At 41.7% G+C, this 27,906-nt stretch overlaps 1 protein-coding gene across 4 annotated transcripts in view; it reads right to left on the reverse strand.

Annotated features, from left to right (window-relative positions):
* Positions 1-27,632, reverse strand: part of fam135a (family with sequence similarity 135 member A) — a 182,157-nt gene extending 154,525 nt beyond the window's left edge. For all 4 annotated transcript variants that reach the window (XM_060916827.1, XM_060916826.1, XM_060916825.1 and 1 more), the window contains exon 1: positions 27,400-27,632. The gene's annotated coding sequence lies outside the window, so the exon portion shown is untranslated. The remainder of the gene's footprint in view (positions 1-27,399) is intronic.
* Between the last annotated feature and the right edge of the window lie 274 nt (positions 27,633-27,906).

Consider the following 27,906-nt stretch of genomic DNA (forward strand, 5'->3'; position numbering starts at 1 on the left):
AGTAATGATTAATAATCAATAATAATTACTATTACTACTAATTATTATTAGTGGTTAATATTATTCTTATTATATTAAAAACACTGTTGTAGACGATAAGTAATAAAACTAAAAAACTTTTTGTACAAATTATATATATTGTATTATATTTAGAATTATTGTATTTTCTGGAGTTCTTTTTAATTGAGTTTTGAAATAAAGGTTGTTTATACATATATTTATATTAAACTTAGTACAATAAACAATGTTAATTATGTAAAAAAAAATGATGCTAATCATTAGTAGTAGTAGTATTATGTCCTATACATAGTTTTCACTGCCGTCACGGCATTCCGGGGAACGCCCTCCAGCCGCCATCTTGTGGGTCAAACAAAACGGACCATAACCATTACCGGCTACGTTATCTCGGACGAATTTATGAAGTTATATAGTCAGTTTTCTAAAATAAAGATCAATGTCGGCAAAATCAAGCAAACAGAAGTACATGGATACATTAGACGACATCTCATGACAACGGTATGCAGCCAAACTGGCCTTGATTGGGGGAATTGACCCCTACGAAGTGGACAAAGATGCATTTTCAAGTGACTATGCAGGGCTGCCAAAGCCTGAAACTGCCAAAGCCTGCTCCAAAGCCTGAAACTGCCAAAGCCTGCTCCAAAGCCTGAAACTGCCAAAGCCTGCTCCAAAGCCTGAAACTGACTTCATCAAACTTTAAAGGCTGTCTGATACATACAACTTTATATATTCTAGCATTAAATAGACTGTTGAATGTTATGCAACCGTAATAAGTTGATTAAACACAAATCAAATCATACAGAATAGACCTAAAATGTTTTTCAAAAATGACCCTTGCATGAGTGAAGTGACAAGTTTCAAATAGAAACGTGACAAACGAGCGATATTAAGTGTACATTACAATGTAAACATACACTCAGCGGTTCCAGTTAGGCATTCTCCAGAGATTGTTCACATGATGTTTTGTTTTCCAAAAACAAACTTAAACACAATTGATTGTTTATTTAAACAACTTACCACTTATAAAATGATCGGAGCAGACTTTGCTGTGTTTGGAAGGCTGATAATCCTTGCGGTTGATTCTTGCAAGCCATAGATTTCTCCTTTGTATGCTGAGTTCAGGGGTGATAGCGTTCCGGCGCCGCGCCGGATTTCCGGCGTACCGTGGCTGGGGGAAAAAAAAAAAATCTAGTTCGCCCATTGTCCTGCGTCATTCTGAGATGCGCAGATAGACAGTAAAGGGAATTCCGAATTCCCTTTACTGTCTATCTGCGCATCTCAGAATGACACAGGACAATGGGCGAACTAGATTTTTTTTTTTTTCCCCAGCCACGGTACGCCGGAAATCCGGCGCGGCGCCGGAACGCTATCACCCCTGTGAGTTTGTTTGCTCGCCTTCGTGCTCCCATACAGTGGGAATTCCATAAAAGCTCCGCTTGACGTCATCATCTGACCTATTACGACAGCCGTGAATACAACAGGTGTGCACCATTGCTAGCTTTAAATAGCCTGCTTGGGTTCTTTTGAAGACTTTGTACTCGCGCGTTACAATGTGTGCTCAGTGAACCGTACGGTAAGCTTGACCCACAAGATGGCCGCCACTAGGGAATCTCCGACTCTGTGACGTCATGTGCAAACTATGTACAAGTCCCATTTTCCACCTGACTCTTGTGCGCACGCGCAAACCCCCCTGCGTTTCACTCCGGAGCATTTGACCTCTAACACGCGCGCGCCTCGTGTCCGTGAAAAGCCAGTTTCCCAGTCCGCCGTGTCCCCAGCACTGCGTTATCGTCTTTAAACACATTTGTGCGATCCAGCACTTTTTATCGCAAACGATTCTTCTCCTTATTTTGGGGGTATTTGTCATCCCCCAACCACTTGTCGTTAAACAGACATCTTCCCATCATTATCAACGCTTTCTAGCGCCCACGTAAGCTACCTGCGCATCTCTCACTCTTCACAACCACCACACCACACTTCCTCCAGTAGCCTCCTAGCGTTAGTTCTTGATCTATGGAATGCACAGAACGCACAGAACCAATGCTGCCCCCAAAAGGTACGCTGGTCACTTTTAAAATTACGGTTAAAAAAAATACCCCAAACCGGATGGAGACATTTCACTCGTTCGGTCCAAGATTAAATTTAATACCTCCCTTTCGAAAATTCCAGTCATTCCAAACAATTTAAGACGTTTTTAGGCCTTGAAAACCAAAAGTTGTATTTAAGACTTTTAAAGGACCCGCAGGAACCCTGGGGAGTTAGGGAGACGGAGACCGACGCGCACACACACTACAGACACAGCGGGGAAATTCAAAAGAAAGAAAGAAAATGAGTGCGGAAGATAATGCGGCCGGTGGCGGTGCAGAATCTGACTTGGTGTCAAAACGTAAATCATCCTCCATTATTTGGAGGTATTTTGGATTCGAAAAGGACGATGTTAACCAGAGTGAGGTGTTGTGCAGGTCGTGCTTAGCAAAAATTGCGACGAAGCAAGGTAGCACAACAAACGTGTTTCACCACCTGAAACAACACCATCGCGTGCTGCACGAAGAGCGTATGACAATGAGAGAAACACCGGGGACTTCTCAGTCAGCCCAAAATAAGCCAAAGCAAAGTTTGACTGCTGATGCGTTCAGTAGTGTTACACCGTACGAGTCGATGTCCACCAGACATAAAGAAATTACAGACGCTATAACATACCACATTGCAAAAGACATGGTACCTGTGTACACAGTCTCGAAAGAGGGCTTTTAAAAAAAAAAAAAAGGGTTCGAAAGCTGGACAAGCGTTATAAAATACCATCCCGAACACATTTTAATCAAGTGGCCATTCTGAAACTCTATAATGAGTTATAATGCATATAAATGCATTTTCTGCATACAGTCATGTGATCTTTTGAAGAATATAACATGTTGCACTTCAGCGCACTTTCAATGTTCCACCAGCTGCTGCATTTGTTATTTATTGTTAAAGCAGAGCTGCAGTAAAATGTTTGATTTGTAATTTATTTATTCGTAATTTATGCTCATGTTGATGACTGGCAGTGAGCTCTTAAAAATAAAACTGCACTTTCCACATTTTTTTTGTATTATGATGCTTTTATTTTTCTGAAAAATGCTTGGTTTTCACCGAACCCGTAGTCATATCGTATCGTATCGATATCGAGATATCTGGCATGAATATCGAGATATGAAATTTTGTCCATATTGTTCAGCCCTGATTAGTACCCAGATAAACAAAGTGCAAAATAACAACGTATTGCCAGCTGTCACTTGGATAAAAGTAACAACAATTAGAACGAGATAACATGTAGGCAAGGGCGTAGGTTTGGTATTAACATTGGTGGGGACAAAAACCCAATGCCATCCCTCAGTGGCGCCAACTTCAGAGTATCCATCATCTCGCCAAAGTCCAGACTTTTAAAATTTGAAGTTCAGAACTGTAGTAATTCATGAATAATAATAATAATAATAATAATAATAATATACAATTAATTTGATTAATTGCAAATCTTGCATGTGATGATTAACTCATTCTACCAATTTGCAAATGTGTTTTACAAGCGAATAACACACTGACTGTCGGGAGGGTGTATGTTCCTTTCCCTCATAAATGGAAGTAAAACACATCCGGAGCCTTAAACACTGCTGTGGCAGCGGGGGCGTGGTCAAGCGGCGGTCTGTGACCGGAGGGCGGAGTCAGGGAAGGTAAGTGGCAGAATCACTGCACCTGATGTTGATTAACGTGTGTTTGTGTGTCTTCCCCAGTGACCGCGCCCTATTTAAGGAGAGAGCGAGAGCAGAGGAGAGCGCTCTCCCGAACCAGACACCTGATGTGTGCGCGAGTGTCTATGTGTTTCTGAGAGACCACTGAAAAGTGTGTAAAATAAAAGGATTACGAAACTTAGGTTTTATACTTAGGATTACGAAATGTTAGGTTTTATTATTATTATGTAGGTTTATATGTAGGTTTATAAATAATTGTAATTCTTGACCAAGAAGGCAGTAATTTATTTGTGACAAAATTAAGGATTAATTTCTGTTCAGTTAAAATGACCTTATGTCTCGGCTGGACATTGTTTGGGAACATTTTGTTTATTTTGATATGAAATGTGTATTTTTGATCAGAGATGTGTCTGAACGGCGCCAAGGTCTGCAATGATGCCACACACACCCACAGCTGCATAGCCAACGTGTATTTGGGATTAAAGTTAAATTTAAAGCCATGATTCATGTTAGTTTTATAGTTTATAGTTTTGTATTAGCCTTATTGCTGCACAAGACTGTATATGGGAGAGCTTTTTAAGATTCTTTATTATTTTGGACTATTGCATATACTATGGCAGTGATTTAGATTTAATTGTTAGATCTAAGATGCATTCAATGATTTAAGTTAGTTTTATAGTTTTAAGTTAGTTTTATAATTACAGAATATAATTTAGGATTGTTAAGACTTTATGATTCTAATGTTAAGACTTTATGAGTTTAATCCTGAATCCTGTTTGACCTTCCTGATGTAGCACTTTTGTTTGTGTTTCGTAAGACTGTCTTTGTTTAGGTTTGTTCTTATTTTTTGTTTACTTTCTTATAACATATCTGTGTTTAAAAATTCCATCACCATCTTAAGTACATATTGCCCTATGTTATATCTGACCTGAAGGGGTGTACGTAAGGAATGACCTTTAAAATCTGTTTGTACCTTGCTATCATGTCATATCATCAGAAATATGTCATTATGTTATGATTTACACACACACTGATGGAGATTATTTGACCTGCCCCAAGATCAAGCTGCTCACTTGCACGCAAGTCAAACACACACAGACACATATCAAAATGATGTCACTCACTCACACACCCCCATAGACACACACATACACACATTCATGCACACACACACATAGATATCAAACAGTGATGTAATTTACACACAGAACACTCGTATATAATAACCCTCTGTATTCTTGTCCAATTGGGGGAACTTGCGAATAAAGATGTGAACTACATTGGGGTTCCTGTCTTTCTTTGCGACTAACCCCCCCAGACGTCTGGGTGGCACGAGGGCGGGGGTCCCGAGAAGTAAGTTGACCGTTTCCGACTGGGTGAACCCTAACAGTTCTGTCCTGCCGTCTTCTGTGCTCCTCCTGGGTTTCAGCACCACTGTGGCAGTTCATGAGAGTGGGAGGAGCACAGAAGACCATATTATTGCCCTTCTGTTGTCTTCTTGAGCCCAGAGTGGGGAGGGGAGGGAGAGGAGAGAGTGACAGGGTTCTACAGAGAAAAGTTTTTAGCCGACCGCTTTCAAATGAATCCCCTCGAAAACCAATCAGTTCAGCGGATGTGTGTACTCGGTATGTGACGTTTTCAAGAGAGGCGGGAGTAACCAAAAATTTCTCATCAAGAAGGCGGAGGCTGTTATGCTTATTACGTGAAAATGCTTTATTTGATTAAAAGGTGTCTGGGCCACGAACAATGAGCACATCACCATCGGGTTGTTGTTGTTTACATGTGTCATGTTACAGGAACTTGGTCAGGGCTCTGCAGGTCTTAACTGAAGCACTTCAAATTCAGGGTTAGCAGGCTGCTAAAGTTTGCAGGCACTTCACAAGCAAGACTCGGTGCAATATTAGCCAACATTAGCACAATTTGATATGATTTAATAATGTCTGTCTTTGTGACCTTAATGAACACCGGTTGTCGGTATCAAGCCGGATTGTTATTTACATGTCAAACAAACTTAGAAAACAGTCATATTCGTATGTTGTCGTTTTTACACACCGAATACGAACTGTTGTTAACTGATAAATTTTACGAGCTAATCTAACGTTACATTCCTCAAGGACAGTTTGCTGGCTAGCAGCCGGTCACTGCACTGCAACCGCACTTGCTAATCGACATGGTAGCAAAACATGCTTGCTGTTTTCGTGACCACGCCCCCAGAGCAAATATTCATGAGCGAATTTTGCATGGTTTCGCCCAGTGGAAACCTGCAGTAACCATTTGTGTACCGCGCTCAGAGCATGATTTTTTTTTCTCCTTCTTCAATAAGAAATATTGGTAGGGACTTGTCCATACCAAATTCTACGCCTATGGTCTGTACAACGGAGCAACGTGTTGTCTTTTCCCCATTCAGTGGATACCCTGGCTGGATAACTGTTGCATGCTGGGAGGCCCCGCCTCTGACAGAGAGCCGCGTGAGACGACAGAAAACAGCGCGGTGTTCTATTCAGTCAATGGGTCAAATTAACACTCTTGCAACTTCCCTATGTAGATGTACAGCGCGTAAATGCCAAAATCACTGGAAAAAAAATTTACCGAGTTCATTTTCACTTACCGTACGATAAGTCGGTATATCGAATATCGCGACAGGCCTAGCGCTTACTATCCCCTAGTACACTGGACAGTGTCAGTAACACAGGAGTCGGTTTAAAATTTAAAAAAAAAAAAAAACACCCCGCCAAAGTGCTGTCAGCCGGCAAGCGACTGAAGGGCTCCATGTTTCGGGCGCCGTGGCATGTGGAGTTCCCGTGGCGAACGCTGTGGCTAAGATACAGTGATTTTAGTAAAAAATAAATAACTAATTGCATGCTAAACCCCGGGTGGCACAGTGGTGTAGTGGTTAGCGCTGTCGCCTCACAGCAAGAAGGTCCGGGTTCAAGCCCCGTGGCCGGCGAGGGCCTTTCTGTGCGGAGTTTGCATGTTCTCCCCGTGTCCGCGTGGGTTTCCTCCGGGTGCTCCAGTTTCCCCCACAGTCCAAAGACATGCAGGTTAGGTTAACTGGTGACTCTAAATTGACCGTAGCTGTGAATGTGAGTGTGAATGGTTGTCTGTGTCTATGTGTCAGCCCTGTGATGACCTGGCGACTTGTCCAGGGTGTACCCCGCCTTTCGCCCGTAGTCAGCTGGGATAGGCTCCAGCTTGCCTGCGACCCTGTAGGACAGGATAAAGCGGCTAGAGATAATGAGATGAGAGGAGACGCTAAACCCCCCCACCCCACCTCTACTTAACGTCGTAGCACAAAATAGAAAGGGTCTACATGGTCCGAATTAGAACTGTTAGAGCCAGAAAAGGTTATAGTTTTATAAGCAACTTAGTTTTGGTGGTGAACCCTAACAGCTGTTGTGCACAATGCATATGGCCCAACGCACCACCCGCTCCTGCCGGCTCTGGCACTGAAAATGCCTAATTACTGCCATTATTTAGGCTTGTATAAAACTTCAGAACTGCTATCAGTTAAAAGGATAAAAAACTAAGGACAACTAATAAATTCAAGCAACAGGCTAAACACAAGCTTGACACTTACTGTGCGGTGAGCTCTTTGGGATGGCGCTTCTGACTTTTGTTTCCAGATCATAGGAACTGCTCTGTGTACCAGACATCGCTCAAATCCTTCTACGTGAATCTGCCTCACAAATTTATATCTTTTTCAAAATATATGGAGCAGACACCAAACCGGCCTGTTGGCTTGAAGTTGCCTCTCTTTGTCCATACAACTTGAACCCATTCATTCCGCAAGTGTCCTGTCGATTTTGGGCTATAACGGATCAAAATTCCACTTTTTTTTTCTTTTTTTCTTAAATTCACTACACTTGAACAGCTTTAAAGGACACACCTCTTAGGAGACATGCTTTGGTTTTAGTTTTATGGAATTTAAGCCCGTAGTCAGCTGGGATAGGCTCCAGCTTGCCTGCGACCCTGTAGAACAGGATAAAGCAGCTAGAGATAATGAGATGAGATGAAAATCATTAAAAAACGCGATACACTTTGCAAAGCAGACGAAGCCAAAAATGCATATTGAAATTCAGACAGTAAACTATTTAACATGGCTAGTTTTATCAGGTATAATTCACAGGGGTGATGTCATTTTCTAGACTAGCACTTAAAATATAATGTTGATTAATCTAACGCTAAAGCATAACTCATTTAAAAGGTAATAAGTTTCTTTGTTTACTCCTGATGGAGCCTGTAAATAGGGAAGGAACTTGGATTTGAAAAGACTAGCCCAAGTTACCCCAAGTCACTTCATGGTGGCACAGTGGTGTAGTGGTTAGCACAGTTGCCTCACAGCAAAAAGGTTCCAGGTTCGAACCCAGTGGCCGGCATGGGTTTCCTCCGGGTGCTCCGGTTTCCCCCACAGTCCAAAGACATGCAGTTAGGTTGACATGGGGCAGCCTTGGGCTGAGGTGCCCTTGAGCAAGGTACCTAAACCCTGACTGCTCCCCGGGCGCTCTGGTGTGGCTGCCCACGTGTGTGTGCACGCGCGTGTTCACTGCTTCAGATGGGTTAAATGCAGAGGATGAATTTCACTGTGCTTGAAGTGTGCATGTGACGAATAAAGGTTTCTTCATGTGATGACATGGTCCCCATTTACTCAGTCAAGAAATAAGCACTCACCAAGTTGTGCAATAAGAGTAGCACCATCTATACCAGGCGTCACCAAACTTTTTTCTCTGGGGGCCACATTGTCGTTCCGGACTGTGATGGGGGGCCGGGGTCGGGTCAGCTATATAACGTAGAATTGTATGACCCAGACAAATAACCACCAGCAGGCCTCATTGTGTAGTAGAGATTACTAGCCTGGCACAGCCATCAACACCGCCATACCCACACCGCCGCTATACCCCCACCGCCATACCCACACCGCCATACCCACACGGCTATACCCACACGGCTATACCCACACTACCATATCAACACTACTATACCCCCACTACCATACCCACACTACTATATCAACACTTGATTCCTGGCACATATTTGTTTATCTTTACTAGTGGTTTGCAAAAGTAGTAATCGAGTTTTCACACTTTGTTTTAATTTGAAATACCACAGATATTCCATTTATTTACTTTCTAATAAAAACAACATCAAAGCTGTCAAGGTAAGAAAAATCTGCCTAGTTGAGGTGATTGACACTGGCAAAGGTGAGTGGAAAATTATAAATTGTAGGTAGGCCTGTTGATATTATTAATAATAATTGTGTGCAGCACTTAATAAAGGTCAAATAAATAGTCCTATAAAATAAATACATTTTAAAAAAACAGTGAAATTAAGGATAAAGCGGCTAGAGATAATGAGATGAGATGAGTGAAATTATAATAATATGAGCAATAGATCACAACTGCTGTGATCGTGTCCTGCACGTCATTGCTCTCATCCATGGCCAAAGCAAAAAACTCGAATTCTGACGCTTTCTCATTCAGCTGGTCATACACCTTGTCTCCCAAATCTTTGGTTCGCCTGGTCATAGTAGGTGCGGAGAGACTCACCGCGTTGAGCGCATCCTTCTTGTCGGGACACACCTCCTCGAACACAGCAAGCATGCATACTTTAACAAAGTCCCCATCAGTAAACGGCTTTCCATGGGTAGCTAGTGGGTGAGCTACCTTATAGCCAGCTCGGACAGCAGCCTGGTTGATCTGGGTTTGGTGAAGGAATACATCCTGTTGTGCAGCCAGTCCGCATTTCATCCTCCGAATCCTGTCTTCTCTTGTTTGCCCTCGCAAACTAGCATACTCTTTGTGGCGGGTTTCGTAGTGACGACGCAGATTATATTCTTTGAAAACCGACACACTTTCTTTACATACAAGACAAGCTGCACGGTCCTTACACTGAACGAAAAAATAACCGGTGGTCCACTGTTCTTTAAAAACTCTGCACTCTGTCAGCTTTTCGCTGACCGCTAGCCATTTTGCTGTCCTGAACACTGACAGTTCTCTGCGCGTGAGCTGCCTGGCACTGCTTGATCGCGAGCATATGACGAAAATTCAGAAAATATGAATAGTTCATTTTATAACTCTCAATTTTAATTGATAAAATCAACAAAATACAAGATGCAGACATGTTATTATTTGCCAAAAAGCAATTTAAAAAAATAGGCCATGACCACTTTTGGGGATTGCCTCATAGGGCCGGTTCAAGTGGTGGGGGGCAGACGGGCTGGGGGGCCAGTCAAAGGGGGGGTGGCGGGCCGGAGTCGGCCCGCGGGCCATAGTTTGATACCACTTTGAGACCAAATCTGACTGTGAATTACAAGTCTCATCTCATTATCTCTAGCCGCTTTATCCTTCTACAGGGTCGCAGGCAAGCTGGAGCCTATCCCAGCTGACTACGGGCGAAAGGCGGGGTACACCCTGGACAAGTTGCCAGGTCATCACAGGGCTGACACAGACACAGACAACCATTCACGCTCACATTCACACCTACGGTCAATTTAGAGTCACCAGTTAACCTAACCTGCATGTCTTTGGACTGTGGGGGAAACCGGAGCACCCGGAGGAAACCCACGCGGACACGGGGAGAACATGCAAACTCCGCACAGAAAGGCCCTCGCCGGCCACGGGGCTCGAACCCAGACCTTCTTGCTGTGAGGCGACAGCGCTAACCACTACACCACTGTGCCGCCCTGAATTACAAGTACTTGTGCTATATTATTCTGAACATATGAAGATGAAGTATTTTGAAATAGGCACTTGAAAATTTTAAGCACTACATAACTCCAAATGCTAAGACACTTTTCTTTGTTGTTTTTACACTGTAACAGGAACATTATAAAAGTACTTGTTCAAGGAAACCAACAAGTAATGGGCAGTGTCAGAAAAATATTTTTTGATTCTTTGTTTGCCGAGACAAAGATAAGACCTAGTAAAAATTTCCCCAGAGTTTTTGACAAAACCATTGACCATTACTTCATGAGCTCAAGACCAGTCTTGAGTATCACACATAGTAAGCTTAGCTAGCAAGTCGTGCAGCTGTGTTTTATACGGCCAATTCTCAAAAAACGCGGTCATAAATCCCCAAACATGGCCTATAAATTTTATACTAACCCGTGCTAACCAAAACTGTGAAATTTTATTGCTTTGTGAAGTAATTTTGTGCATTTCTGTGGACAGTCAGCGGTTTCCCAGGGCGTGCCCAGCATACATGCTTTCCATATATGGAAGTTAAATAGAGAAAATCTAATTTTCCGCCAAAAATGTAGCGTTCTTATTGGTCAGACTTTGAAATGACGCTTGAATGGAAGCAAAATAGGACGAGTTTTGAGAGCTTCGCTGGCGAAGCTCGGCAGGTTTAGAATGAGTAGGTCATGTATTTAGATAAATATCTTCGCGAGTTTATCATCACACAACCATGATAAACATACTGATAAACTTTATACTTTCCTATGTGCCCACCGCCAAATAATATTACAGGGTTTTTTCTCGAAAAATTTTAGCATGAGGGCGCTCACCATGGCGGGGGGGGGGGGGGGGGGGGGGGGGGGGGGGGGGGGTGCCGTTGTCCCCCCGCTGTGCAAAGCCTTTGAAAAATGCTCCAATGGGACATTCTGAGGCTATCTGAGAGGGAAATTGTAACAAATTGTCTGTCAACATTGAAAAAGAAAGAAGTAATCTTCTTCTGCCCCGGACAGTCTTTGGCTTTCTTCCGCTTCGTGCCGCGGGATGACATCTTTAAATGCCCAAGTGTCAACAAAAACAACTCGCGAACTACTTCTGTCAAAAGCTCCCGCGCCGGTGGGTGAAAGGTCATTCAGTCTCGAGAAATCTCGCTCTACAAGTCAGCTGACCTTGTATGTAACCCATGTCAAATCTCGCGAGAGCAGCCGCAACAACTAAACAACATGGCGCCTCAGTCTGGAAAACGCCAATTCGGATTGTTTTTGCACCGTCTGGCGGTGTATCTACTATGATTGGAATATTTTTGGAGCAGTTATAACGTATTTGATGATCAGACACATTGTCACGTAGTGTTGCTGGGATATTTTCACGGAGTCGGTAAGGGGGCGCACGCCGAGAGTAAGAGGGTGCAGCGCCCCTGTTCCCCCGTTTAGACGAAAGCCTGTATTATACTTTTTAAATGACCTAAGTTAGATGAAACATAAAACTTTTCCCCCTTTCTCAGTCACACCGGACTCGGAGCGCCGAGAGCCCACTTCTGCATTCATAAAAAGACTGTTCACACGGTAATGGCATGATGATCACTTTCACTCTTTCGATTGGTTTATCTTTCACCAAGATTTACATTATCTTAAATAATCCTTTCATAAACTACCATTATTATTGAATTTTTTTGTATTGTTTACTGTATTTGCATTTCAAGTAACGAGGAACTACAGGAAAATTTCCTTTCATTTATAACTTAATTTCGCTTATTTTTAACTCCTGTTTATGGCACTTAACAGAATCAAAATGATTCCTAACATTTTTTGATGTAACATTTGCATTATGTACATTTTGCAAAATCAAAACTTGTTAAAGGTATATATTATTTTCAGTTTTGTGTGTGTGTGTGTGTGTGTGTGTGTGTGTGTGTATATATAATATTAATCTTCAGACCTGGCTGAATCACGTTGTTGTATATAGTAAAGATATATTCTGTGTAATAGGACTTGATAGCAGCAATTTGTATTTTAAGTGCACTAGAAATTATAATTTAAAGGTTTCTCCTTTTATTGCAGGAATCTATCGAAGATTTTATTGATAATTAGTGATTTGTAAAGCTCTGGTTAATGAATAAGAAACTAAATTTAAACTGCTATAACATTTTATTAAGTTAGTAAATAAAATGTGTTAAATGCCTAATAAAATATAATTCACACTTAAAATTAATGCTTTCATTTCTTTTTTAAGGCTCAGTTGCAGCTCCAGAAGTCACCAGATTGCACCAAAAAAAAGAAATTTTCAAAATTTGCCGTTACACTCCCTACTTTCAGAAAAAACGCTCCCAACCTTCCCAAGCCCCAGGTATCACAACACTCCTTGGAAACACTGATTTGACAGCATAATGTTTTGCAAAGATTCAGGTTGTGTAATTGATTCCAACAAAGCCAGAGCCAAACCATACACCTGGGGCTTTTCAAAAAATAATAATAATACACTTTGCGAATGTGCTATGTAAACACACTTGTATATGGTTGTTTTCAAAACACTTCATATAACAGTATAAATTCAGAACTATATGGCAGGTTAACCATATTACAACCCCGATTCCAAAAAAGTTGGGACAAAGTACAAATTGTAAATAAAAACGGAATGCAATAATTTACAAATCTCAAAAACTGATATTGTATTCACAATAGAACACAGACAACATATCAAATGTCGAAAGTGAGACATTTTGAAATTTCATGCCAAATATTGGCTCATTTGAAATTTCATGACAGCAACACATCTCAAAAAAGTTGGGACAGGGGCAATAAGAGGCTGGAAAAGTTAAAGGTACAAAAAAGGAACAGCTGGAGGACCAAACTGCAACTCATTAGGTCAATAGACCAGTTCACAGATATCGCCGCGCATGCGCAGGGTCAAAGGTCGAGGCCTCATCGGAGATGAAAACATAGCGGCAAACAAGCCAAACCTTAGTAAATACGCCTTATGGATATGAGAGAACGGGAATTGCCAACTACCATGGGGGTAGAAGAGTTAAGGGCACTTGCATATGCCACAGATATTTTGAAAATCCAGCCTGTACCGTCCAAGGAAGACGAAGAAAAATCGAGGTATGTACCCGGTGATACTGCCACGCCCACTGCAGTTTTTGACAGGTCAACATCTGACACGGAGAAATAATATAAATCGTGCTGCCTACCAGATTACAGTCGTCTGTTTTATTGTATCAGTACTAGTATCACTTACTATACTCAGTCATAGATTAGTCCAGTACAACCTGACCAGCTTGCTTTTTTTCCATTTGACTGTTGCAAGTTTTTTCAGGCTGGTACAGTCAAAAATTGAAAAAAAAAAAGTTTTGGCCTCCTAAACTAGTCATCGATTCTACTAGTGTATTAATTGGAGTCGACATGAAAACGTTAGGTAAAAACTTTAAACCAGTACAATCTCTTCAAAGTTTCACCAAATGGTTTTATTTATGCAATTTAAAGCTCATAATACTGTATAACTTTGGTCGAGTAAAAACACGGAGCAAAAACATGGCTGAATCCTGAATGACTCCTATTTGTTTAAATAGGGGACTAGCTACATAGGCGCCAAAATGTAGTTTCTTTTTCCCTGCCATGGAAGTGCACTTGTATACGGAGGAGGAAAGCAATTTGCATTACAGCCGTGAGGCGGCTCGGCTCGGTTTTCCCTTTCGGGCGCTCTCGTTTTCTGTTAGAATTTGGTAAAGAAAAAAATAAATATTATTTACCAGCTTACTGGGTCCATTAACATAAATCTGACAGCTGACAAGGTCGGGATATAAACGAACTTTTGCGTTAAACTGTGTGCTTGGATTCACATAATTTTTTCTGTATACACTCACTTAAATGTACACTACACTCTTCTCGCATCCACTGTTCAAGCAGTCGACGTCCTTTGTAGCAATCGACAACACAACAGTGTCCCCACAGCGAGCCTGTAGCCTCTGCCATTGTTGACATGCTCTACTTCCGCTCGTTTATGAGGCCTTAACCTTTGAACTTTCCCACAACTCCTTGTGGTTTGCCGTATCTGTGAACTGGTCTATTGGCAATAGGTCATTAACATGACTGGGTATAAAAAGAGCATCTTGGAGTGGCAGCGGCTCTCAGAAGTAAAGATGGGAAGAGGATCACCAATCCCCCTAATTCTGCACCGACAAATAGTGGAGCAATATCAGAAAGGAGTTCAACAGTGTAAAATTGCAAAGAGTTTGACGGATCAGCCAAGATCAGATGGACCTTATAGGTTCCAAAATAACAAAAAACCCAAGGTTACCCAAAATGGTCAAAACTGTGATATTATGGGCTTGACCATATTGGGGTCCCATACCTAAAATTTCATGTAGCATTCTCTTTCTGTTTTGAAAATATACCTCATTTTATACATGCCCCATTCTGCTAGGTTGTTGACGTTACGGACACTACATTAAAAGATATAACGGGATAGATCCACTTAAAACACCTCAAAAGCAAATGTTGATGGGGCAACGAACTCTTATGCCATAAAGTGCCCTGTCGAATGTTACAATTGAGTATAGTTACATATATTTGCTGGGTCTTCTAGTTATGTGACACGTTATCAGGGACCCCGATATTAGACAGAGAAACACAAAATTTCACAACACTTTATTAAAGCTCCAATTATTGGGCTCACAAAACATCATTTTATGCATAGTATCGGCTTATTATACTAGTTCCTTAATTAATTGACAGTTGGTTGTCCTTTCCATCAAAGATTACATAGCTTATATACTTGTTGAACAATGTTACACATAACGTTACGGACACTACACAATGTGTCTTGGGTTATTCCCAAAGTCACAACATGGGACGTGTTTCAGAGAAATGTTTTTAGTACAATTAGTCATGACACACTGCATCTACTACACATTACACCTTAACGAATTATTAAAAAACAAGGGTGACTACTCAAACATTGCATCATGCAGCAGGGCGAAACCTACCGGGTAATACTAGTATATCAATATCAACACAGGATCAACATCACGTTATACGTACTTAAACACGCTTTTGGAAAATACCAGTAATTGTAATACCTCTCTAGAGAGGTCACTTATGTGAGCAGCCACCTCTAATGAAAGGCCACATTTGGCTGTCTCACGGATGCATTTGGACCTCTCGTGAACAACCACCTCATTTATAAGGCCACTTTTGGCCGGCAATAGGGGAGGCCACTCAAACGAGGTTCAACTGTACATGAATAGCCATCTCAAAAACAAACAAACAAAAAAAAGTGTTAAAAAGCACATTATGTAAAAAAAAAATATGTTATTAACAAGCCAGGGCTGTATCTTGAATGATCAAAATATGTCTTGGTAACATCTTGATTATAATAATTTAGTGTTCAAATAGTTGGCCTGTGGGGTCTTAATTCAATCAATTACAACTTTGAGAGAAGAATATGATTAATTTGCGTCATTCTCACATGAAAGTTTCATTTAAATTTGTCAATTAGTCTCAATTAACTGGCTTTACCAAAATATCAATTTGGCGTTACGGACACTACACCCGTTACGGACACTACATATTGCAAATATATCTATTAATATAACAACTAAAGACATATGAATATGTAACTAGAGCCCTACATGAGGCCAACAGGACCAATGCATGTCATAATCACCAAAAATGGTAAAAAATTCTGCAGCATTCTGTTACAGCAAGGCCGTTACGGACACTACAGAAAACAACGGAAATGACACGCAAAATCTTTGGCATGTGAATTTTGCAAACATATGCCCCCAGCAACAAGGTTTTTGTATCAAATCATATCACATACTACATAAAATGTCTGTATTTAATTTAAAGTGTTTATTAAAATGCATTAAATACGATTTCTCAGGCCATTTTCAACTTTGCAGTGACAAAGAAAACAAATTAGGTTCAGCACCCCGCACTGACAAAACTATTGTGAAAGATTTCATTTTTATCGGAATTCCGTGATTCAGCTGTCAATTTGTTCCTCAAAAATCTGCTGATTTACTAAAACAGTTAGTGTTTGACAAATTATTGCCAAGTTTAAGCAGCAATGATGCATTCTGGGGTATTAAATCAAATGAACATGCGTTACATGGTGAAAATGTGCAATATGATGAGTTTGTCTGATAAAAAAAACTGAAAGATGGATTCAGTGGTGGTAAATTATGATCTGGCTTTGAAACGTCATACATTGGCAATGATAGTCTACCATTACAACATATGAAAGAGTTTAATAAACATAAATAGAAGGCTGTTACATAATGTTACATGATCTCAAACAAGTAGGTACATCTGATTGTGGCTGAACCGTGAACATATCATCATCTACAGTGCATAATATCATCAAAAGATTCAGAGAATCTAGAAGAATCTCTGTGCGTAAGGGTCAAGGGCAGAAAACCATACTGGGTGCCCGTGATCTTTGGGCCCTTAGATGGCACTGCATCACATACAGGCATGCTTCTGTATTGGAAATCACAAAATGGGCTCAGGAATATTTCCAGAGAACATTATCTGTGAACACAATTCACCGTGCCATCCGCCGTTGCCAGCTAAAACTTTATAGTTCAAAGAAGAAGCCGTATCTAAACATGATCCAGAAGCGCAGACGTCTTCTCTGGGTGAAGGCTCATTTAAAATGGACTGTGGCAAAGTGGAAAACTGTTCTGTGGTCAGATGAATCAAAATTTGAAGTGCTTTATGGAAATCAGGGACGCCGTGTCATTCGGACTAAAGAGGAGAAGGACGACCCAAGTTGTTATCAGCGCTCAGTTCAGAAGCCTGCATCTCTGATGGTATGGGGTTGCATTAGTGCGTGTGGCATGGGCAGCTTACACATCTGGAAAGACACCATCAATGCTGAAAGGTATATCCAGGTTCTAGAGCAACATATGCTCCCATCCAGACGACGTCTCTTTCAGGGAAGACCTTGCATTTTCCAACATGACAATGCCAAACCACATACTGCATCAATTACAGCATCATGGCTGCGTAGAAGAAGGGTCCGGGTACTGAACTGGCCAGCCTGCAGTCCAGATCTTTCACCCATAGAAAACATTTGGCGCATCATAAAACGGAAGATACGACAAAAAAGACCTAAGACAGTTGAGCAACTAGAATCCTACATTAGACAAGAATGGGTTAACATTCCTATCCCTAAACTTGAGCAACTTGTCTCCTCAGTCCCCAGACATTTACAGACTGTTGTAAAGAGAAAAGGGGATGTCTCACAGCGGTAAACATGGCCTTGTCCCAACTTTTTTGAGATGTGGTGTTGTCATGAAATTTAAAATCACCTAATTTTGAAACTTCCACACCATTGCATTCCATTTTTATTTACAATTTGTACTTTGTCCCAACTTTTTTGGAATCGGGGTTGTATACCAGGAAATATTAAGAGACCTCTAGATGTTAAATTAGTTATCACAGAAAGCCAACACAATCCATGGTTTTCCCCAAAGCGTTTTAGCGTGTCGGGCCCGATACGCTCTGCCTGCCGATACACTTAGTCGCTTTAGTTAAAATCCGATACGCTTAGATTTATACCGATACGTTAAATTTCCTACCCACAAGTAACGAGATACATAGGAGAGCAAATAACAGATCCATTTACACATTGACTGATATTTGTGTTAAACAAGCGGCCTTTTTTCCCAATGTTTGTGTTGATTCTAGAGGTACCTTGTATAGTGAAGGCTACATCAGGGGGCAGAGCTTTTTCTTACAAAGCCCCACTGTTATGGAACAGCCTTCCAAGTAATGTTCAGGAATCAGACACAGTCTCAGCATTTAAGTCTAGGCTGAAAACATATCTGTTTAGTCAAGCCTTTTGTTAATGGTGTTTATGAGGTAAAGGAGTAGATCTGGAGGGTCCTCAGACATAGAGTGTTTTGGTAAACTGGGATGTATGGATGCTGTCAGTCCCCACTCGCTTGCTCACTCGAGTTTGTTGACGGTGTAGTGGCTGGCTGCTTTATGTCCCGGGGCTCCCTCATGCCTGTGTTACCTTCTGGCTCTCTCCTTTTAGTTATGCTGTCATAGTTAGTTGCCGGAGTCCCTGCTTGTACTCGGTGCAATATGTATACTGTTCCGACTTATTCAGGTGACATTGGGCATACCTAACCACCTGTGTTTTCTTTCCCTCCCCCCCACCCCAAATCTGTCCCTCTGAGTTACATGGAGTCAACAGGAAATATTTTGGTGGAGAGGGTGGAGACCTCGACTGGCTATCGTAGCCTGCAGGGAATCGGCCGTCAGACATTCTGTCGCATGTCCCAGACCCGGTGAAATGTAACTGAATTGTCTTGGCCAGCCCTAAGGGTCCCATCTGCATCTCATCATTGCTGAGGAGTGTGCTCCCATCACCCAATCAAGCATCCAGCCAGAGCAGGTCATGATATATTTTTTACCATATTAACATGCCATTGTTGTGTGTTATGCCTGATGTAAAGACTCTCGTCTCTGCGAGCCTACCACACAGATTTAATACTTGTCATTTTTAGGGCATACCTAACAACGTGTTTTCTTTCTCTCTCTCTTCCCCCCCCCCAATCTGTCCCTCTGAGTTACATGTTGATCCTGGGATTGAGATGCTGGCCTCTTCTGCCCCTCGGACCTGCTTGACCCATCCTCGTGCCCTGTGTCTGGTCGGAGTTTTATCGCACCGCTCCTGTGAAGGACGGCCCCATGAGGACAGTTGAGGGTTATACCTGTTAAAACTGTTAATATTATAGTCAGGCTGTCTGTTGTTGCCCAAATGAGGATGGGTTCCCTTTTGAGTCTGGTTCCTCTCGAGGTTTCTTCCTCATGTCGTCTGAGGGAGTTTTTCCTTGCCACCGTCGCCACAGGCTTGCTCATTGGGGATAGATTCGGGATAAAATGAGCTCATGTTTTAAGTCGTTCAAATTCTGTAAAGCTGCTTTGCGACAATGTTTATTGTTAAAAGCGCTATACAAATAAACTTGATTCGATTTTGTCAAAGTAATATGTCCGCGTGGTATGATGTAAACAAACTAATCTGTTGGCTGTGTCAAGATCACGTGTTCAAACCGTCCAATAAAAATATCGAAAGAAAATGTCAGACATCCCGGAAGTTTCCGATTCATTATAAGCGATCACATTGGCCGCCGATGTTGTCACCCACCAGACGGACAAAGACGACTGATTTTAAATCACAAAAGTTTGACCGAGTCTATTATCATTCATGAATGTGTTTATAAATACATAATCTTTCTGCAAACTTAAATGTATGAATTAAGTTTTCTTTTCCTTTAAATATTTTAATCTTAATCTAGCCCATTTAATAAAGTGCAAAAATTTAAACTGTATAATATGCAGCTGCCTTACTTTTCAGTGCATCTTAGTTACACATATTATGGTAATTGCATCAGAAACATTCTAAATCATTACAGTTATAGTAATACAGCAACTTATTTTAAGGTGGCGGTTCTTAGGTTCGGATCCCTTTGTGATCAGCAGGAGGTCATGATGATCGATTCTCTTCATTGGATTGCATAAGCTGGAGCAAACCACTGTTCAAATTTTCATGCACATTTTTGTTCCAACACTACTTGATCATAGGTAATGAAGGGATCCCCATAGATTTTCAATCTATCATATACCTCAGTAATCTATAACCAAACAGTTTAACTCGCATGTTGAACTTTAAGGTGAAATTTCAAATGTGTATACATTAATACTATTTAGGTCAGAAATCATTGAAACACTGGTAAAATCTATCCTATAATCATGTATCGAAAACCTCTCAGAGACCCTGAAAATGCACCTGAGAGCATCTCTTTTCAAAAAAAAATTTTCCGGGGGGCATGCCCCTGAACCCCCCAGTTTCATTTCGCGCCGTTGGCGCTCAATTGTCTGTGTATTATCATGCCTGAATTTAGGACTTTAATTTTTTTCTGGGGAAAACACTGTAGTGTATTTTTTGGGGGTGTACAAGTTCCACGTCATAACTTCGTGGGATTAAAAAATAAAAAATAAAAAATCGGGTCTATGGGATTTTTAATCAGATCCTCCAGGATTTCGCGATGTTGCAATTTGCAACTTCAACACAAATTCAACCAATCCTCGCGAATTCAGGGCGGTGTTGCAATTATATCCAATCACCGCAACTTTCCCGCAAATTTGACCAATCATTGGCGTCGTCTTGAGGTGATGTCGACAAACTTCCTTCCGCCTTACTTCCAGTATTGCCAGATTGGGCGGTTTCCCGCCCAGTTGGGGGGTTTCAAGTGCATTTTGGCGGGTTTTGAACATATTTTGGGCTGGAAAACGTCAGCAGTATCTGGCAACACTGCTTACTTCCGTGTTTCCGTTCAAGAGAAGCAGCACGTGTGAGTCAGTGTTTATATAGTCTTAAATTCTGTTACTGAAAGTGTGTTATGTTTACAGTGAAGGACTGTGTGCACTTTACGTTATTTTTTTTTTACTTAATACATGAAATTAATGGATGCCAACATTTTTGCCAAAATGGTATTTTATTTTCTATTGTTTAGGCAGCTTCAGCATCATACTGTGAGATTCTGTTCAAATTGGGTTTTTTTTCTTCTATGAAGCCTGAGCCATTTATTTTATTAGTTGATAATCTCATCTCATCTCATTATCTCTAGCCGCTTTATCCTTCTACAGGGTCGCAGGCAAGCTGGAGCCTATCCCAGCTGACTACGGGAGAAAGGCGGGGTACACCCTGGACAAGTCGCCAGGTCATCACAGGGCTGACACAGACAACCATTCACACTCACATTCACACCTACGGTCAATTTAGAGTCACCAGTTAACCTAACCTGCATGTCTTTGGACTGTGGGGGAAACCGGAGCACCCGGAGGAAACCCACGCGGACACGGGGAGAACATGCAAACTCCACACAGAAAGGCCCTCGCCGGCCGCTGGGCTCGAACCCGGACCTTCTTGCTGTGAGGCGACAGCACTAACCACTACACCACCGTGCCGCTCCCCCAGAGGCTGTTGCGGCCATTTCCTACTCGGATTTTGGCGGACTGTTTGACGAGTGACCGATCTATTGACAGTAAACAAGGATCGAGTGGACTTCAGTGGCGACTATGATATTGAATTAGTTCAACAAAGTCTAAGTATGGGACAAATGTGTTGTATGTGTTGCAGTAGTACACATTATGCAGGTGTGTTTAACGTTAGCAAGACAGCTATTATATTGGGTAGTGGAGCTACGAAACACCTGCATAATGGGAATGGCTGAGCGTAGCTGTCAGTCAAACACAAGTTAGCCAATGGGAATGCATTCCTGGACAGCCCACCCACACATGAAGTTTGTGCCAAAACTGCAAGCAAAAAGTCAGGGAGCGCAAACGAGAAAGCTGGAATCACAACCAAAATAAATTACATCAAACAAAACTGAGAAAGACGCGGAACAAAAATAAAAGGTTTCTGATGAGTAATAGACTAATATTTTGCACGATTACACAAATAATTTGTTTGCCAGTCTAAAAAAATTGACATTTTATTTTTGGAATTTTGATTTAGCGTTTTTGTTTGATATTTCACAAGTATTGTATGAACATTTTGGCACAAAATTGATTCCATACATTTTAGCCTGCAACAATCACAAAAAAGGCCTGCGGAATCCTGAGCAATAGTCAGACCCGTTGCAACAAGGTAGGCAGACTTGGCAATTGCCTAGGGCCCCATCCCTCAAAGGGCCCCCGCTGCCGAACGACTGGTTATGTATTCAATAGCAATGACCACTTTTTGAGCGCGACAGCGCAGCGCCTAATGACACTTGTTGAAATACCCTAGTTCCAAGGGGGGCCCCCTAATGCACAACAGCACCTCCCTACATGCTTTGGCCGAAAAGTGCAATGACAGTCTGTTGTCAACCCCTCAATGCCCATCTCCGTCCAGTCAAGTGGTTGCAGAGCTCCACGGCAAAAAAAAACAAAATCAAATATGAAGCGAAATTACCCCTCAGGGAGCCAGAAGAGAAAGAAGAAAAGGGAAGAGGAAGACAGAAAAAAACAAGACACTGGTAAGTGAGAATGTACACACTCATTAATACCAAGCGGGTCGACAAGCAAATTTGGTAGCTAGCTTACGTTAATGGTAGTTATCTTGTAGACAGTGTTTATAACAGTGATGTAAACGTTGTCATGCACAACAGGCTTACAAACTTGCAAGGACTGGCTAAAAATTCTAATATGTGCCACACAAATAGGTGAAAAACTGTCAACTTCTCCCAGATTAACTTGTGTTTATCAAAATGTCATAGTCAAAGTTAGTTTCAGCGAGCTGCATGGCTTTCATCAGAAGTAGCTAGTGTGTCGTGAGCATGAATGGAGTAGGACAGGGGATGGCTCACAAGAAAGCTCTTTTTTACATAAATAGCCTATTTATGTAAAAAAGTGGCACTGATGTCAATTGAATGTGATGTCCGCAGGTCTTTGGACATGGAGGGTATTGTGGCTGCCTTTGCTGAAGCCAAAGCCCGCAAGCAGCAGTTTTAGACATTTTGCCCATGATTCTAGTTGTGTATTCTTAAATTTTTATGTGTTTTTCTATACCTTTTGCACTTTTGTGTGTGTGCTGGTTCTTAAGATTCTTATTCATGTTTGTAATCATTTAATCACCATTTGAAGTTATTTCTACTTGTGTATATACTGTAAACATGTGACCCCTCACCGAATCCAGGGACGCATGTCGGCCAAAACGAACCCGAGATAATCGCAAAAGAAGCATTTTTTTTTCGAAATTTGTGATTTTTGTTTTTTTCCATCATGTGCAAGTTGAGATCTTGAACAATGTAATCAGTATTTCAGATAATAGATTGTTTTGTTGGAAAAGCATACATTTTTTGTTGCAAATTGTCTCGTTTTTGTCAGGACTGTAGCCTGCTGGGGGGTGTGGGTAAATTACCATATGGGCCATTCACATGATGATTTAAGTCTTTTTTTTTTCATGAATCAGCTGTATGATACGAGCTGAGCGCATGGCTACTTAAGCTGCATACAGGCATGTAATTTCACGATGGAATGAGGAAGCTAAACAGAGCGCAGAGGAGCTGAAACACCTCAAAGCAAACAGACACACGGTTTTTACATCGGAGATAACCATTTCTAGCAAAAAAACCCAACCAAAAGGAAGCTAGGATTACATTCCATCGGAGGCATTGGTGTGTGCAAGGCGCCGTTTCTCTTTCTGATGGGGTGTTTATTAATCTAAGGCTGTGTGGTTATTTTTGCATGTAACGGAGAGTGTTGTGGTTTGGTTAAGCCTAGGTCACAACCGGACGTACGATTTTTTGGCCGTGTGATTTTTGGCGTTTCCCAAATCGCTGCGTTTTTTTTTTTTTTTGTTCATGGAGAAAGACGCGCATTGGCTGTAAGTTTGTCTTGCAACCTGAAAAAAGCGTAAGCGCCCGTAGAGTTTGTTTGACATGACAAAGAGCCTCTGCGGCCGGTCTGCGGCCAGTCTACGGCTCGAAAATCAGCACATCACACGCGTGCTCTCGTGCGTTTCACACGCGCCCTCCGTGCGTTTCTTGCGTTTTTTGCATGTAGACCGGCCGTAGGAGCACGTACTGTTCGGCCGGTTGTGACCGAGGCTTTACATGAAACTAGTGTTGTGTTAGTTGTGTCATCATCGTGCTATCTTTCTTTCTTACGGTGTGAGTAATTTTTCAACCACAAAACGTTAAAGTATACTTTAGGACTTATTTTTGTACTTCATAATTGTGTTGGGCATACTTTGCATGGAAGGAAAATTGACGTGGTGATCTTTGTTTACATGAAAGTAGTATTGTGCTAGCTAGTAGGGGGTAGAGCTTTCCTTAATATCATGCAAATGAGCACCATTATGTGCCCGCCCTACACCCAGAGTAGCTGAGATGGAAAACTTTGAGGGCGATTTTCTCCCTTTTCTGTTTTAAGAGGTATGCACTTTCAAAAGGCCACACATTCTTCAAATATTGTCAGATCTCCACATGGAAGGCATCAATGGAAAGCTTAGAAACTGTACTTTCTGAATCTGTCAATAACTCAAAATGCCCCCGGGCAGACATGTGTCCCTGGATTCTGGATTTGGGCACATATTTAGTGTTGTGTTATTTGCACATTTTATATTACTTTGTCTTATTTTCATATTTGACTATATATGTGTGTGTGTGTTTTGTCTATTCTTGTGTTTAATTGGGTTTGATAATTATTTATAATAATGTAAAGAGTTCATTTATTAAGTAAAAATCGTAAGAATGATTAGGCCAAAAAAAAAAAAAAAGTGTGTGTGTTTCTGGTTATGTAGATTTCAAAACTAGGGTCGGCAGGCAGGCATTTTTTTTTTTTTTTTTTTTTCAAGATGGCTGCCATAACCTATATTTAGACAGGAATAATTTCACAAAATATAATGAATTTCTTTGCAGGTCACCTGAGTTACCACCTTCTGATGAATCTGATGCAGCATGAGACACCTTTTAACATGAATTTTTCTGTAAATATAACAGCTCAATACACCATGAGAGAGAGAGAGAGCAGCCCCGCCCCTCTCTGCTCCCTGAGTGGAGCTCGTCGCCTTGGTAACGGTGCAGGGAAAAGACACAATATAACAAGCAAAGAGCGCTTTTTCTCAGAGTTCCCTCTCCTCGAACAACGCTGATTTACACGGAAACGAAAGGAGCTATTCACAAAATTCTTTCACATTGAGTGCTACAAGGCTCCCATGAACACAGTAATGTAATGTTTTTGTCCCTAGTGTAAAAAATGTGGACACTAGAGCGAGCTAAAAACAAGTGATTTTTCTGATTTTGCAGTAAAAGCGCTGCCACGTTTATAATGCGAGTCTATGGGAGAGCGCGCCTGTCCTCTCCTTACTTTCAGGCTTCTCATTCAAAAACTGTAAATCCTATCGCTCAGGGAGACACATTGTGTGAATCAAGACAAGTGTGACTACAACTTTTGAGAAAATTGTGTGTGTAGAGTGAAAATTGTGGCTGAGAAAACAGTTTAAATGAGAAAGTGAGAGCTTTTTTTTTTTTCAAGCTGCCTACACTCTAAACTCCTGAGCGCCACTGGTGTGTAACGCCATAGACACCCATTATAAAGCCGGAATTTCTCCAGATTTGCTCATGGTGTTTGATCTGTGACTGATCAAAAAGTATAGAGCCTAGCAAAAAAGTTGAATGCCAGATCCACACAAGAGAATTTTGTCTCCGTTTTAAAGTTTGAATCATGTCTCTAGGTGAAAGACAAAATAAGCGTTATCTCTGCTTCTGTTCCCTCCGACACACTACTGCCTCCGCCGAGTGCACGCGCGCACACCGCATGTCGGGGCCGCGGATGAGTTACTCTCCCCTGATCAACGCAGTCGGCGGGGAATTTGTGGTTATTATCGGTACAAACAGCACGAATCACAACTTAAATGAGTGCGGTTCAGTTTGACATTATTGTCAATCCGTTAGATAAACATTTAATTTTATTAAAATCGAAAATTAATATTTAGAGCCTGTGGGCTACAAAAATAATAGTCATTAAAGTAGCCGGCTGGACTTAATTGTGTAGTCGGCTGTATGGCCAGCAGCCGGCGCTTGCGGAAAGCCCTGATTTTCCCAGTGAGTGACAAAAACTTCTGGTTCACGCGGTTGGGTTATATGTAAAAGTCGCGACTGGGAAAAAAACGAAAAAAAAGTTTAGGGTCGGGCAGTACGGATTAGGGTCGGTCGGGTAACCGGAAACAGGGCGGCACGGTGGTGTAGTGGTTAGCGCTGTCGCCTCACAGCAAGAAGGTCCGGGTTCGAGCCCCGTGGCCGGCGAGGGCCTTTCTGTGTGGAGTTTGCATGTTCTCCCCGTATCCGCATGGGTTTCCTCTGGGTGCTCTGGTTTCCCCCACAGTCCAAAGACATGCAGGTTAGGTTAACTGGTGACTCTAAATTGACTGTAGGTGTGAATGTGAGTGTGAATGGTTGTCTGTGTCTATGTGTCAGCCCTGTGATGACCTGGCGACTTGTCCAGGGTGTACCCCACCTTTCACCCGTAGTCAGCTGGGATAGGCTCCAGCGTGCCTGCGACCCTGTAGAACAGGATAAAGCGGCTAGAGATAATGAGATGGGTAACCGGAAAAACACATTTTTTTTTGGCCTTACAATATGTGTGATGTTTATTTATTAAGTCTTCAGTGGGTAGGTGGCCATAAGGCCTTTCATCGAGGGGGGGATAATTATGGGCCCCAGATCCCCCTTTGCCTAGGGCCCCCAAATAGCTTGAAACGGGCCTGGCAATAGTCTGGCTCTCGGTTTAGGAACGCTACCACTAGGATCGCTGTGTTTCACTTTCCCTCCCTATTCCCGAGTAAGAATTCCAAGTTGAAGTTGCGGGGTTTGGGTGGAAAATTCCCAGTTAGGACCTTTCGGCGGAGACTGGCTCTATATCAGAAGGTGGGATGTCAGAATACGGGTGCAGGGGGAAAAACATGACCAGTTCATTCTACAACATGAACTAGAAATAATCACATCGAGGCTAAACAAGCATTATAGAGATAATTAGTCGCACAGTAATGTGTGTAAAATAAAAATAAACAAGCCAAAAATCCACTTATAACAAACCAAGCTGGATGACTGAATAAAAATTTAACTAGATCTACTTAAATACAACAGAAGAGGGAAAATGTTGCTGGCTGACAGTAAGGAGATTAGCGAACTACTATCAACAGATATTTTTCTTGTAAATAAACAAACAAACAGTGTTATATAATCAATTTTCCCCCGTTTGTTCAGGCAAAAACATCAGCTGGAAAATGTCGAGTTCGCTTTGTAGCCAGCTAGCTTGACAACCAGATTGTTATGTACAGTAACTAGCTTAGCTAATAGCTCGGTAGCAGAAATGGTTAGCATAGCGTAGGGTTTGTTTGTCATGTTTTGGTTTCTGTTTGTCGACGTTGTATAAAAGCAGCACCAAAAGACTGCAAATAGAGAAAGCGCCTTGAAAACGTACCTTACGTTCAAGCAACTCCGATACTTGACCGACTGATTCCTCCAGGGAAACTCTTCACTGCAAAACACTCCTGACCCTTTACACCGGAACACCGTCCGATTTCCGTTCTCTCTCTCTCTCTGTGTGTGTGCGTGTCTCTCTCTCTCTCTTCACACGCATATAAACACACACAAGGGCTAAAATTCCTTTAAGCACAAATGTATCTTCGCTGCGTTTCCATGCAAAGTGCAAAATGTTAAAGCAGTATTGTAAGAATATGTACGGAAGCCGAGAGAGGCCCTTCATATGATCCTTTTTTTTATTCACCTTGTTATCCCGAGATAACGACATAATTAATTCAGGATCTCGGGAAAACAACACAACTAATTCGAGATCTCGAGAAAACAAAACCGTTATTCCGAGATAACGACATAATTAATTCAGGATCTCGGGAAAACAACACAACTAATTCGAGATCTCGAGAAAACAAAACCGTTATTCCGAGATAACGACATAATTAATTCAGGA

The sequence above is a fragment of the Neoarius graeffei genome, chromosome 3 (assembly GCF_027579695.1).
Source record: "Neoarius graeffei isolate fNeoGra1 chromosome 3, fNeoGra1.pri, whole genome shotgun sequence".
Classification (NCBI taxonomy): domain Eukaryota; kingdom Metazoa; phylum Chordata; class Actinopteri; order Siluriformes; family Ariidae; genus Neoarius; species Neoarius graeffei.